The sequence below is a fragment of the Neopsephotus bourkii genome, unplaced genomic scaffold, assembly GCF_033783945.1.
Source record: "Neopsephotus bourkii isolate Nb327-2 ecotype Australia unplaced genomic scaffold, CSIRO-AGI_Nbou_v1 NB_1764, whole genome shotgun sequence".
NCBI classification, from domain to species: Eukaryota; Metazoa; Chordata; class Aves; order Psittaciformes; family Psittacidae; genus Neopsephotus; species Neopsephotus bourkii.
Genome location: NW_026902238.1, coordinates 495,376 through 509,448, shown reverse-complemented (window position 1 = coordinate 509,448; position 14,073 = coordinate 495,376).

The window sequence follows — 14,073 nt, the reverse complement described above, 5'->3', positions numbered from 1 at the left end:
TTAAGTGAACCTTAAAAAACACAACTAGTTACTGTTTTATAAGGAAACATGAAAAGATGTTAAAGGATGACTTGTCTACTTAAACTTTTTTAATGCTTTTAATATACAGTGCTCTTACAGTTCAAGTGATTTCTCTTGTGTTTCAAACAGAAAGGAATTACTGTTTCTTTCCGTAACAGCTGAAATACAATTAGCTGAAATAATTTCAAAATAAATATTTTTGTGACTGTAGAAACTGAAATGGAGACTGATCTCCATTAACAACAGGCGTGTTATCTAACCTCCCCCTGAGTTTTTCCTGCTCTGTTCAACATATACATAACACAATTTTCTTGGACAAACATATTCAATAGCTTATGCCAACAAAATCCACGAGCTGAGAGATTTGAGCCTTCTGTTTCAAAATTAAATATCCTCTGTAGGAAATCTCAAATCACTAAGCCAAATTTTTTTTCAAATCTGCCCACAAATATCTGAAAACACACTTTGCTGGCATTGTGAAAAGCGTCATTCATTTAACAAAGATTTCTACTTCTTTGCTACTTTCTAAAACATATTTCACTGATGGCAAAATTGTTGCATGTTTCATGCAGCTGAATGTAATTATTTGCAGGTGAGGAGCTATTCTGGGTTATTCACTCTGGGCTAGTTTGCAGTTCAGCATGATCTGTGATGAACTCAATGAGTTCAAAAGGATTCTGGCATGCAGTAGGGAAAGCCTTATGGGAAGAGAAGCGTGTAGGAAAGGAGAGCAGAGTCGTCTGTTCTGTAATAGTAGCTGAGGTATACTCACAGATGAGATCACCCCCTTGGTATACCAATTGAAGTTCATCTATTGATTTGATTTGATTTTATTTTTTTTTAATGAAAGACACAGGTAGTTTCACTTACAGGAATATCTTCTGCTTCACAACTAGCAAGGACACTGCTTAGTGGCATACATGCCTTTAGCCTTCTTGATTCTTGTTAAGACATAGGAATATTATATTTAATGACTTATAAAATTGTTATGGTTTAGGTGACCTATTTTAGATTGCTTAGTAAAAGAGGCTACTCTGGATTGCAAATCCCCAGAGAATCCAGTTGCATTTTTAACAGAGAACCATGTTATTAAAAAATAACACTAAATTAATGAGGAGTTTGTTTTACCTACTTGCTCTCAAGCAATTAACTGCTGATCTTTATGTTATGCTGATATTCATAACAGCAGGTGGACAGTAAGAAGTAAAAAGACTGCTATGCAAGTTGCTGCTCAGAAACAAAATTCACACACAGAATGGGTTCCCTAAAGTCCAACCTAGCTACCCCAAAATCAGTGCTGAACAAAGCACTGGCCATGGAACTGTGGGGTTGCATATCACTTTCCTCACAGTGTTATTTGGAAAGTCCGTTCTAAACACAGTGTTTTTGTGTTGACAAGTATACGGGCCCACAAGAAAAGAAGTGTGTTATATGTGTATGTATATATATATGTATATATGTATGTATATGTTTATGCATATGGAACATGATGTTTATACATTACAATCTTGCTACAGGATTCCAACATGTACCAGCTTGGAAATAGGTGTTGTGCTTCATAGCACATTAAAGACATAAGCTTAACCAAATATGGAATAAGTCATTAACCATTTATATATGTAGTGGGAACCATTCAGGTCAGGCCCAGGAGTTATTACTGAATTTTAATATCCAGTTTGCTGGGAAGAAGAGCTAAGACCTTTTCTACTTCAATACATGAATAATGAATGAGCATAGGAACAATTTTTTATCTAATTAATCCCAAAGTTTGGTCTGCAGTACAAAAAAAATCACACATCCTACTGGCCTGATCTTCCTTCCGCAAGAACAGTCCGAAGTTGGTTGGGGGAAGATTTGACGAAAGCCAGCTAAGAATCTCTGAATTCTGAAATTCTGAAATATGAGGTAAAAGAAAACTCTTAAACCAACCAAATTAGGCAATTTCCCCCTCTGCTCACATATTTTAGTAACACTGCAAATATTTGGTCTGCTTGGAGTGTTTAAACTTAGCTTTCATACATTTTGAGGACAACTAATAACATGCTTCCCTGTCACAAGCTAGCCATCTCTTTTTCAGGGCTCTCAAGGATATTTGCGGTCATATTTAGCTACCACTACTGTTCAAGGGATACCGATGTAAAAGGGATGAAAAAACATTTTCTGGTATACCTGCCATGTAGAAGTAAGAGTATGAGAGGCAAATCATACAATGTAATTCCAAAGAGGTGCCAACCTAGCAAGATTTCAAAAACCTAAGCTCTACAGCCTCCTTTGAGGAATTTCTCCAGGCCTTCACTATGCTTACATCCTTAATACCAAGCACTTAACCTAATCCTTAAATGCAACTTAAATCTTTCTGTAATTTAAAATCGTTTCTTACCATGTTCACCATAAGGCAGGAAGAATAATTTCTTTCCTGTTTTCCCTTATGTTAAAGAACAACAGCTTGTTCGACTTTCTCACACAGTATTTTTTTAGAATCTCTGGTAATTCTTTCCACTTCCATGAAGCATTTTCCAATTCACCTGGTTTTCTTCAAGTATAGTTGATTAAATCTGGACACAACACTCTAACCAGTCTTTACAGGCAATGAGTAAAGGGCAAGAATAATTTCATGTGCTCTTCCACAGTGGAAGTCAAGACAGAAAAAAACTTCACACTCTGTTTTACAGATGGAAAACAGAGGTCCACATAGATCAGTGATGTGGCCTGGGCAAGGCAGAAGGGAAAGTTTTGTGAAAATCAGTGAATTAACACAGGATTTGAGCCCCAATTGCATGCTTAAATCACAGAACATTCTTTTACTCATGATTAAGCAGTAAGTGACAGCTGAAAAGTATTATAAAAATAAATGTTTAAAAATTAAATTCTTGATATTAAAATGGAGTGGACCAGAAGATGAGCCTACATTTGTGGACTGACAAAATCCCAACAAAATCCCAGCTCTACACAAGTAGACGTTGTAACGCAGGTTTCAGCTCAGAATTTCTCTATCACCAATATTCTCAACCAAACAGCTTTTTTTTTACATGTGGGGCACAAACAGTGTTATATAAGTTACTGTTTGTCTTTGTCCACTTGAATAGACTGTTTTGATTCAATCAGGTAAGGAAATTGGGAATCTGATTAGGCTTAGAGGAGTCAAAAGCTTCTATAAGCACCTTTGTGACAACACTGCATTTAACTTAATGGGAAGAGATTAAGACAAAGGAGATGTATTTGGATATCTGTGACAGCATAATAGTTGAACAGAAAAAAAACATGTATAGTGATAATTGAAAGCTACACACAGATAACTTTCTGCCTCTTTCCACAAAAAAAAAGAAAAAAAGTATTCCTAGAACGTATGTTTTTTTTAAGGTTGGGTTTGTTGTTTTTTTTTTTTCCAAATGTGCTTTAAATGTCATGAATCTTTTGAATGAAATGAGGAGAGTTATAGTTAAGGAAAATAAGTTTTCTGAGAGCACTACCAGTATAGAAGATGAATTATGTCTTAAATGCACTGCCTATAGGCGAAAATTAGGTAAGAGTGTCTGATCTATTTAGGAAATTAGGTAAGAATGTCTGATCTATTTAACCAAGATGGAAATAGTACAGAGATTCAGCATTCAACTCATTAATAGCCTAAATGAAAGAAGAAATTTGTCTTCTATTTGCCAAGTGTTCTTAAATACTTGCCTTTTCCTAAGAGAGCTGCAAGTTACAACTTACTTTGCTCTTTAAAAAGGAGTATGTGTACTGATTAGGAGAACTGTAAACAAAATGAACAAATCTTACTCAGCAGCTTGGACCATCCAGCTCATTTTCTGACAGCCTGTAGTCTGTAAGAGGAGGCTGAGGAACTTATAAAAGAACAGGGGAAGCATAGGGCTGTCTTTCTCCTCATATATCGTTTCTTATGGCAATCACTGGCTTAAGGACCTCTTAAGCAGGCATCCAGATGATGATGTTTAATGGAGATTTCCTCTATAAACTTGTCTAATCTATTTCTGAGCCCATTTACACTACTGACCTCCACATTGTATGACACTAAATTCCATAATTTACGTATTAGGTGATCAAGTATTTCCACTGAGTGATTTAAACTTCATGATTGATTGGGTGACCCTTAGGAACTGTCTTGTAAGAAACTTATTCACCTTCTTCAAACTATTCAAGATTTTATAAACCGCTGTCATATATCTTGTTGCCTTCTATCCAGGTTGAATTCTTCTAGCCCAGCATGCCCCCTCATACAAATGCTTTTCCACGCATCTGATATCTGATCTGTTTTGTCCCTTTTTATTCTGTTTTTTTGTTTGATTGGGTGTTTTTTTCTTTTGTATACTTTGAAGCTTTATCATAACTTTCTGATTCTGAAAAATGAGGGTTATGAGAGTAAGACAAAGTATTCAGGGCGTAGGTAAATGGTATATTTTTTGTAGTGTAGTGACGTTTTCCACTTTCCTCTCTGTTTTTTTCCTAGTAATTCCTATTTTCTTTCTTGACTGCTGCTTGACAATGAGCAGAACATTTCCAGGGACAAAATTCCTTTCCAGAATAGTAATAGCTAATTTAAAAGGAGCAAAAGCAGGCAGCAAATGCTGAGGCTAGGGCTCTTTGAGCAGTGGTAGGTAGTATTTCATGACTAGTAGCAGCTTGGTATTATGAGTACTCTAATGATTGGGCTTGAATCATAAACAGGGCCTTTTCACACACATTTCAGCACCCAGGAAGTTGCATTTGAGGCGGTAGAGTGCAACCGTGTGCTGTAAGGAGCAATGTACAGCCTATGCAACCTCTTTGGTCCCCAGACATGTGCAGAGGGCACCACAGAGTTCTTCTGCTCTGAGTGCATCTCCTCTAAATATGGGTTTATGTCCACAGCACTAGGATCATGAACAAAAGATGAACATACGTTCTTACTCTTCCTGGAGGTTATCAAGCTGTAAACTAGATTCTGGTGTCAGATGTATATTAGGTTAAAGTTATAGACATTACTTTGTTTGCTTCCTGAAGATGAATAATGAATAATTCTACACATTTAATTCAGACTTGGAATAAACAGCTGCTTCTCTCACCAAAATGTGTTTGCATAAAGTAGATTAAACTTCTTCCTATCGGAAAGAGAGGTCCAAGAAGAGGAGAAAGATGGAGAAAATACTGAAAACCTTCCTCATGGAAGGTGTAGCTGACACTATCTTTCTTTTCTTTTTTTTTTGTAAGTCATGGTTTTATGTCCTATCACACAGGAAGAGCTGTATTCAATTCCTGTGATGTATTAAAATGCTTAGTGAATTGGGAGTCAGGGCTCAGACAGGGAGATTAGTCTGCAGGAGAAGATGGGAATATCAGGCTTTCAAAATTACATGATGCCTTTGGCTAGATATCTAAACTATAAAACAGAAATAATATCCAATCCCAGATCTACTTGCTTGCTGTGTGACATCTTGGGAAAGTCACATCACTCTGCTGTTCTTAAAGGGCAGCGAAAATACAGCAATAATTTTAAAGAATCAAGTCAAAGGAGCCACCAACAGAAGCTTTTAAAATTCGGACTTTTCGTGTATTATTGAAAAGTAGAATATTAGTATTAGCTCAAAATCTTAACATTGAACTAGGAGACGGATAATTTTGGGCTGTTTTGTACTATGAAACAGAGAAATAGACTGTTTACCCTGCCTACAGATTTGTGCAAAGCAACTGCAAGTATTTGCTGCCACTTGCTGACCTCCATGCTTACTGCTGCAAGCTTCATGTGTGTATTTAGAAGGACTATTTCTCCCCTGTATTTTATACAGAATTTTGAGGGTTTTTTGTCTCCTTAAATATTAGTATATTAAAATGCAGGTAAATTCTGACACACAGACAGTTGCTGACATACTAGAGCTCATAAAGGTAAAAGCTTACAGGTTCTGCTACCAATATAGTCAATTCAGAAAACCAATCTGTATTCAGAGCAACAACACCATACATTTCTTAATGATTTATTTCAGTACTGAAGGATGATGGGGATAGTTGCCAGTCTGTATTATACATGGCAAGTGTTATAAGTTTACTATTTTTCTTTATTTGAGAATACAGTGAGAATATTTCTGAGAACAGGAGAGTTTTCATACCCCAGCTAAGTAAGATTTAAGTAATGGCTTTAGACACACATGAAGGAATTGGTTGTGTTTAGCATTACCTCTACCTGCTTTCAGACCTGCAGAAAGTTCTTCGTATGGGGAAAAAAAATGTTTAACATATATTAGCTGGAAGTAGGAAGAATGTACATGCTCATCTATCCCCAGCAGAATCATAAATTGTCCTGAAATATGTCATGGAAGAGGTCACTCCACACCCTAAATTGCTAATTTGGTCAATACAGTGTATTGAGAAGAAGCCTTTGGATATTTTGGGCATCAGATTAAGTTGTTGATTCCTGAAATATCATATTTCTGTAATGTTTGCCATCTATCCACCCTTAGCAGAAATTTGGATTAAGTTTGGACCTGTAGATTTGATTGCATGATGTAAATGCTGAGAACATAGTTATAAAGGTATTTGAGCCAGGATTGTATAGAGAAGATAGACACACTTTGCATCTATCTACCCTTACACATATTGGTGCCAAAAGATTTTTCTGTCTGAGTGAGATAAAACATGGCAAAAGGCTTACTGAAAGCTGGGTACAGCTTCTACAGAGGGTTTGGATTCCTGATATCCCTTTAACCTTACATTCATTGAAAGTTATTTTTTTATGATCTCAATCATAGTCCCTTCACTATAAGACTTCTTGATCTATTACTTTGTTTTGATACTTTTCCCAGTAGATTGTTATCTGTTCCCCTCCTAGTTCTGAACTCATTAGTGGTATTGAAATGACTAGCTGGATACAGCTTGTTGGCACTAAACAGAAGATGTAACAAGCATTTCAGTGCTCTCTGAAATGTAGAAAAGTACTTTTTGTGAGATAAGCACTTCTTTCAGCTTACAAGAGCAATTTTCAAACCTTAGGATGATAGTCTTTCTTCATATCCTGCAATATGCATAAATGAAAATATTCAGGCATATAAATGGAATTAATGAATTTAGTTCATTATGACATCTTGACAGAAGCTGCTCCCAAGGATGATAACATACTTTGGAGTCATTTTGGGTTTGATGTGACTGGCTCCCAAAGTTATATTTGAAGGATATTGTGCCTGCTGGGGAGAGTCGATGGACCCAAAAGAGTACCATTCCTTTGATGACCTGTGGATTTCTGACAACCCAAAACATTCCATTTTAGGCTACTGTCCACTACACTTTTACAAAGAAGAAAATGCTCACTAACAGAATTTCTTTCTCCATAAGGTACTGTAATGCAACAATCCTATGTTTGACTCTCATGAGTTTCCAAAGGAATGATGTGAGCCAACACTGGAGTATATTCTTATTATCTTCATATATGCTGGTAAGAAATAATTTTTACTAGTTTTGTTTTTTCATTCCTGGAAGTACTTGCTCTACTCAAATGGGGAAAGCATTGAGGTTGTTCAGAGAAGCAAAGCAATTTAATGAGTTCATGGAAGGTGAAAGAGATGAAATTACAGGTGCTTGACCTAGTGCTCTGCCTGCATTCCTTGAAGCTCCCAAACCTGCACTCAGCATGGGGGTTTGTGATATTTTAACGGCTCCTTTCCTCTCAGCATGTGTAAATGTGTTTGTGCATCAGGCAGCTCAGAGAAGGGGATTTGGTTTTTCAATAGCCAGCAAACTTCATCCCTGAGTAAAAGATAGTGTTTCTAGAGCTGGGAATGATTAGACACTGCAAAGAAGCTAATCCAATTAGTTAGATGAACAAGATGTTAACCTGTATTAGCACAGAGCTCTAAGTTTCTCCTGATCAATGGAAGTAGAGAATTCTTTTTCAAAGAAATCTCCAGGCTTCCACTTTGTCTGGCTGTTTCCTGCACTAGTCTGCCTTCCAGCTGTGTTGTTTCTTTTTTTTCAAGTGAACTGATGATGGAAATAACGTTTTGGTGACACATGGACCCTCATTATGGTGAGAAAATGGGAAAAATGATAAAAATCTAAAAAAAAAAAGCGGGAAAAAGTTATCCTCCTCTCCCAATCATTTACATCAATTGTTCTTTGTTTGTATATGAACTTTTGGTGGGTTGTTGTTTTTTTTTTTTTTGGGGGGGGAGTGGTGGTGGTGCACATCTAATTCTTTTTTACATGACTGTGCAACTCTTACTGCACTGGAAAGTTCTTGTTCATCTGTACATCCCCAAAATAGCAGCTTGCAGAAAAATGACACACCAAAGAACACAAGCCTTCTAGAGTCTTGAAATAGTATTAATCTCTATCAAAGCTAGTCAACGCTCTACATCACATCGCTCACTGCAGAAGTTGTGCTATCATCAATGTTCCATCAGCACCTTAGAGGAAATTTTAGAATCAGTTTCTGCCTGTAATTGCTCATGTGCACGGTATGAAACTGTCGTCTTTCACACCGAAAACACTTTTTCCTTGCAGAAAACACTGCTAAGGGTTAAGAAATATGTTACCTGGAAGAAGTGTCTCAAAAGGATGGACCACAGAGATCCAAGGCAGCAAAACCACCATTGTGCCTATTATCTCCTAGTGATTTAATTTCTCTGAGCATCACTCTTGTTTTTTTAGCAGACACACCTGAAGGGTAACATATGACCAACATGTCTGTATTCACTTACCTGATAAACTAGTTACTGGCAGAAAATACATGGCAGAAAATTTCAAACCGCAATGGTAGTAAGCATTTTGTGTCTTTCAGCTGCAGCATGAAGAAGCTTTTTGTATGCTGAAGTATTTGGCTTGTTACAACATTTTACTGATTTGTTTTTCACCACCTGTTCTCCTAAGGAGAGACAGGGATAGCAGCGCAAGTGAGGTCTCAGAGAGGATGCAGAATGTGCTGTTTGCATGTAAGAGGGACACAGATGGTTTACTGCAAGAATACAACAAATATTCAACTTTCAGGAAGGAAATGAAAACAACCACCTTTCTATGGCAGTGTCGTGTCTATTTCCTTATTGAAATAATGATCCTCTTCAGACTTAAAACATGACTTTTATATATACTTATCACAAAGTTCAATTATTTCAAGAAACAGCTCTGATTTTTTTTCCCTTGTAACTCTGCTCTTGTAATGGTGCACATTCTGCTGGCCCATGAGGGTCTGTTATGGCACTGCCACAAGGTTCATGGGCAAGATGCCCTGTGGATTAATTTCCAAGTTTTGCAAACTAGTTTGGGACTGTGGGAATTAGATGACTCCAGTTGTCCCTTCTATTCCTGTGCTCCTAAAAGGGCACAAACTCTGAGTCTCACAAACTCTGAGATCAGGCCAACAAAACTGGGTTTAGGAACAAGCCCCAAACATTTGGATAGCTACAAAATGTGGGGGAAAAAAAAAAAAAAAAGCAAAGAAAAAAGATAACTATGCCTATTTAAAAAAAGAAAAATAAAGGAAAAGAACAGAATCCTAAATGCTGAGACTTTCATCTAGTGTATCTGTCATCCAGACTAAATTGTGCCTTTAATGTATATGAGAGAAAATTGCCACATACGCACAGTCACATAATAAGCAAATGTTAATTGATGTTCTTTGCTTGTGATAGCTCCTGGGAGATTTGCAATGAGTAAGGCTTTTCTGTATGGGCAATTCCGCAGCATATGCTAGCACATCTAGGAAGAGTCATAATGTCTAAGTGCTTTCTACCATCTGCTTGAAAAATTGAAATATTGAAAAGATTTTTCTCTCTTTCCCCCAGTGCATTTATGTCCGTAACTGATTTTGGTGCTGTCTTTTCTGACCCTTGAGGCTAAATGTTATGTTCTTAATACTTTGCAAGTTCTCTGTGGTGAGTCTTTTATAGAGAAAAATACATAAATGAAAGCATTGACACATACTAATGCACATGTATATACACAAATACATAGAAAATATGCTGTATAGTTTCCTGTGGGTAAACTAGATTGGAAAAAAGATATAGAAGGAACATAAAACAGTTTTTCTGACAAAGTGAACTTTCCAGTTCTTTGGCTTGTGCTCTTTACAGACATGGATTCATTAGGCACCTTAGTTTTTAGGCTGTCTTCCTTCCCTGCAGCCCCTGAAGCCAGATACTTCAGTTCTCAGCTGTATCTGTCCCATTGTTTTTGTGGTGTAAAATGTGTTCTTGGCTCTAGGTATTGGTGTAAGTATCCTGCAGCTGCTCCTTGCTACACCTAGTGACAGTGGCTTATTCATTAACTGGGGATGACGGAAACCAATGGTACTCTGGACACGTCCTATTCCTCCAAAGATTTCTAGCAGAACATGTGATGATAGCTGGATCTGCAAAATTATACAACATCCTAATGGAAGAGTTTCAAGGTTCAAATCCAAGGTAATAATAATTGAAAAAAAAAAAAAGGGATGCAGATTAAGACCATGGCCAGGGGTAACTTCTGACCTAATTTACGTCTCCTTTGACCATCATGACGTGCTGCACTAATATGCTCTAAGGAGGCACTTGTCTCAAAAAAGACTGTGCAATGGAAACTTTCACAGGCAAAAACAGAATCTCAGGTAAGGAGGAGCTCAGTGTGCTAACCCTAAACCAAACATAAGGAACTTAAGCATGTAGAACATTTGAAGATGAGCTACCTTATAATGTAGAATCTTTGTGGAAATGCTGGACCTATGCTCAGAGAAGCCAGCATAGAACTTAGCTTCTCTGTTTAGTTTCAGTGCAATATTTAGATGCTGTGCTGCTGAAGCCTGAAACTTATTTTTAGATACTCAGTGTCAATCTAAAATTCACAGCTGTGTGTCTAGGACTGTAAAAATTGGATAAACAGCACATCCACAGAGTAAAACCCCATCTATACACTGAAGAGAAAACCTTCATTATTTCCTCTGGCTGAGTCTAAGTGAAGGGTATATGTGCAAATTGACCTCCCTCTAAAGCTTAGGAAATTGACTCAGGGCTATACCTGTCTGAGCTGGAGGTTCCAGTGGATATAAACTTACACCTCTTTAAATGCCTGCCACAGAAACTGGTGGTGCCATGTACCTTTCATTTAGTGACCTCATGGCTGAGGAGCTACATGTTCTTTGCCTTTTTCAACCAGAAGACAGCAAACCCCATATCTTCTATCAGTAATCCTGATATTGCTGATTTGTGATTTAGGTGTGGAAGTCCTTTCACAAAGTTATTTCACGTCCTGTGCAAATATGAAAGCAAAACAGCCAAAAAAAGAAAGAAAGGAGAGGACAGCTGTGGTAATGTCAGATATCCCATTAACAGCAGAGAGTAAGTTCCAACATATTTGGTCTGTGTCCAGAGTTATCTTGCAAAATCCAGGAAGAGCACTATAAATATTAGAAATAGAAAAGTATTTCTCACCTTTACAGCATAAGAAAGGGGACACACAGACACACACATACCTAACCACCTGCTTCTAAAGAGCAGATGTAGAACTTAAATGCAAATTCTCAACACAGAAGGAATTTTTACAGCTGATATAAATACTGGAAAAGTAAGATTTATAACAGAAGTGCTGGCACTGCTGTAATGATACAATGGTGCTAGCAGAAAGCTTTTCTGAAAGAAACTAAGATGTGTAGAACCTGAAGAAAATTGTAGAAATAAGTTGTACACTAACTTCCTCAACTAAGTTCATGTGCCTGCAAAATGATACTAATAGACACATCACAAAAATAAACAGGTCTGAATGATACTAAGAATGATTGACATACAAACAGAAAAAAACACGCTTTCTTCCATCTGCTTATCATTACAGGGATTGATAAGTAAATAAAAAGAATTCTGGCTGACTTGTAAAGGGCTGCATAAAGATCTAGGATATTCAGTAAATAATTTGTCACTGGCATTTCAAAGTAAAATTGACAAGATATGACATCCTGTTTGCTTCCAGGAAAGAGCAGCTCATGTTATGTACATAAAAAATGGCTGATTATAACATTACATGACATTTTGAAGCTAACAGCTTCAATTACTATATCCAAATTATGGCCAAGAAAAATATGTCTTATGGACAGCTGGCTTGATGTTCTAACTTAGATGAAAAAAGTAATTAAAAAATAGGCAAAGCCATCTTCAACTTGAGACAAACAAGAAAGGAAACAAGATGCTGAAGGGCTTGTGTTTTTGTAATGGAAAAGTACACTTAAATAAAAGATCCTCCTGTCTCTTTCTCTTTCTGAAACACAATCAGAGTTTGCAATTTGGTTTCTTTATAGATCCACAGTGCTCCTGAAGTGAGGAATGATTTTGATCTTCTGTAGATAAGGTAATATTGCACGTATTTCTGAAAACCGCTATGGAGTTGTACGCCATCCTACTGAAATGATAAAATTTCTAGTCACTGATTCTTACACATCTCATTTGCCTGTATAAAGTCAAAATTAGCTGTTCTGCATGTAATCAATTCACATGGGCCAACTGAGGTACTCAAAAGATCTACTTTATTCGCTTCTGCACAAAACTGCCTATTTCCATAGTCCCTTGACTGAGGAAGTCAAACTGCCTACACAGGCAGTTACCAGCCAGCATGTAGTCCTTAAAGTCTTTGAATATCCTTATGAAACACTTGGCACTTAAGAGTGCTTCACAAGGACCTTTTAAGATTAGAGAAAGTTAAGATTTAGTATGTTGTCTCAGAAGTAGTGTTCCTAACGGAGACAACAATATGCATTACCTTACATTCATGATTTCATGTTACTGACTAAATGGGAATGACTTTTTTTTAACTATGTCCATAAAAACATAAACATTGACATAGAAGTAAGTTACAGAAAATCAAGCTAAAGTCTACATAATTTGTTTATAGTTCTCTGTAGATAGATTGGGGGTCAGATCATTTTTGCCATCACCTCATTCCAAGCAGCTTATTACTATACATCTGATTTAAGGGTTTTTTTTTTTTTTCTTATTTTTCTCTTTGTTCACCAGATAAAGCAGATGGCCCACAAATCCTTCATAAGTTCAAATTCAAAAGCTCCATCAGCTCCTGGGACTCACCCCCAATACATAAGCTGGAGGCTTGCCAGTATGCTCTTCCAGAGCTGTTTGCCCCCTGTTGGTCCCAGCATGCCTGTACAGACACACCATATAGCGCAGCATCCATATTACAAAAAGTGATGGGGGGGGGGGGCGGAGAGAGGAAAAAGTGACACACCGCTATTGGAAAGGTACTGATCCTACCCCTCCATACATTCTGTTCTCCTCCTTTTTGCAAAGACAGAGACCATCAGAGACTACCTTGATCCTGAGAGTCTGAAAAGGTTCAGCAAAATATATTCTGAGAAAAAAATTAATCTACCTGAATTGGGTCTGCTCTTTACGATGAAACTTTTAAATGCTTTGCATTTACACAGTCTTGTCTGTGTGTTATCTCAGCCCAGTGCATTATCAATTTAAAAGCAAGCTTTTAAATAAGTAACTGTCTTGCTTGAGATTAAAGTGCATTCTGAAAATAATTTAAATCAGGTGCTCTAGGAGTTTTGTTCCTGAGAGGATAACCAGCAATCAAAATTAAATGAGATCATTCAGTACTGTACAAAGTGTTTAAATAAAGATTTTACAGGCCAATCTTGGCCTTCTGCATACAAGGGAAACTCCAGCAATATTAGTAAGCAGATGTTTTATCCCAGGAGGACTAGGAATAATGTTGACATTTCAACCATACAATAAAAAAGTTCTGTAGGCAAAGTATTAGTTGTATTATTTGCCCAGAGTGAATACAAGTGACTTACAATTCCATGTGTAAGACTGAAATCCCCAGTGTTATTTTGTTATGCAAAAACATTTTAGAAATGACCCTAAAAATGTCAAAATAATCTTTCGCATCAAAAAAGCTTTCTCCTGAATATGAGAGCTCAAAAATAGTCATGCTACTCAGTCATATTTCCAGAGACAATATGCACATATTCTACCTATTGGCCAAGAGTGTAACTACTAGATCCCTGTAAATAACACCGTGTTTAAACAACTTGAAATGTTATATGCATATAATGAAATCAAAGTTGAAGATACAGTTCAAGCAAACGGTACT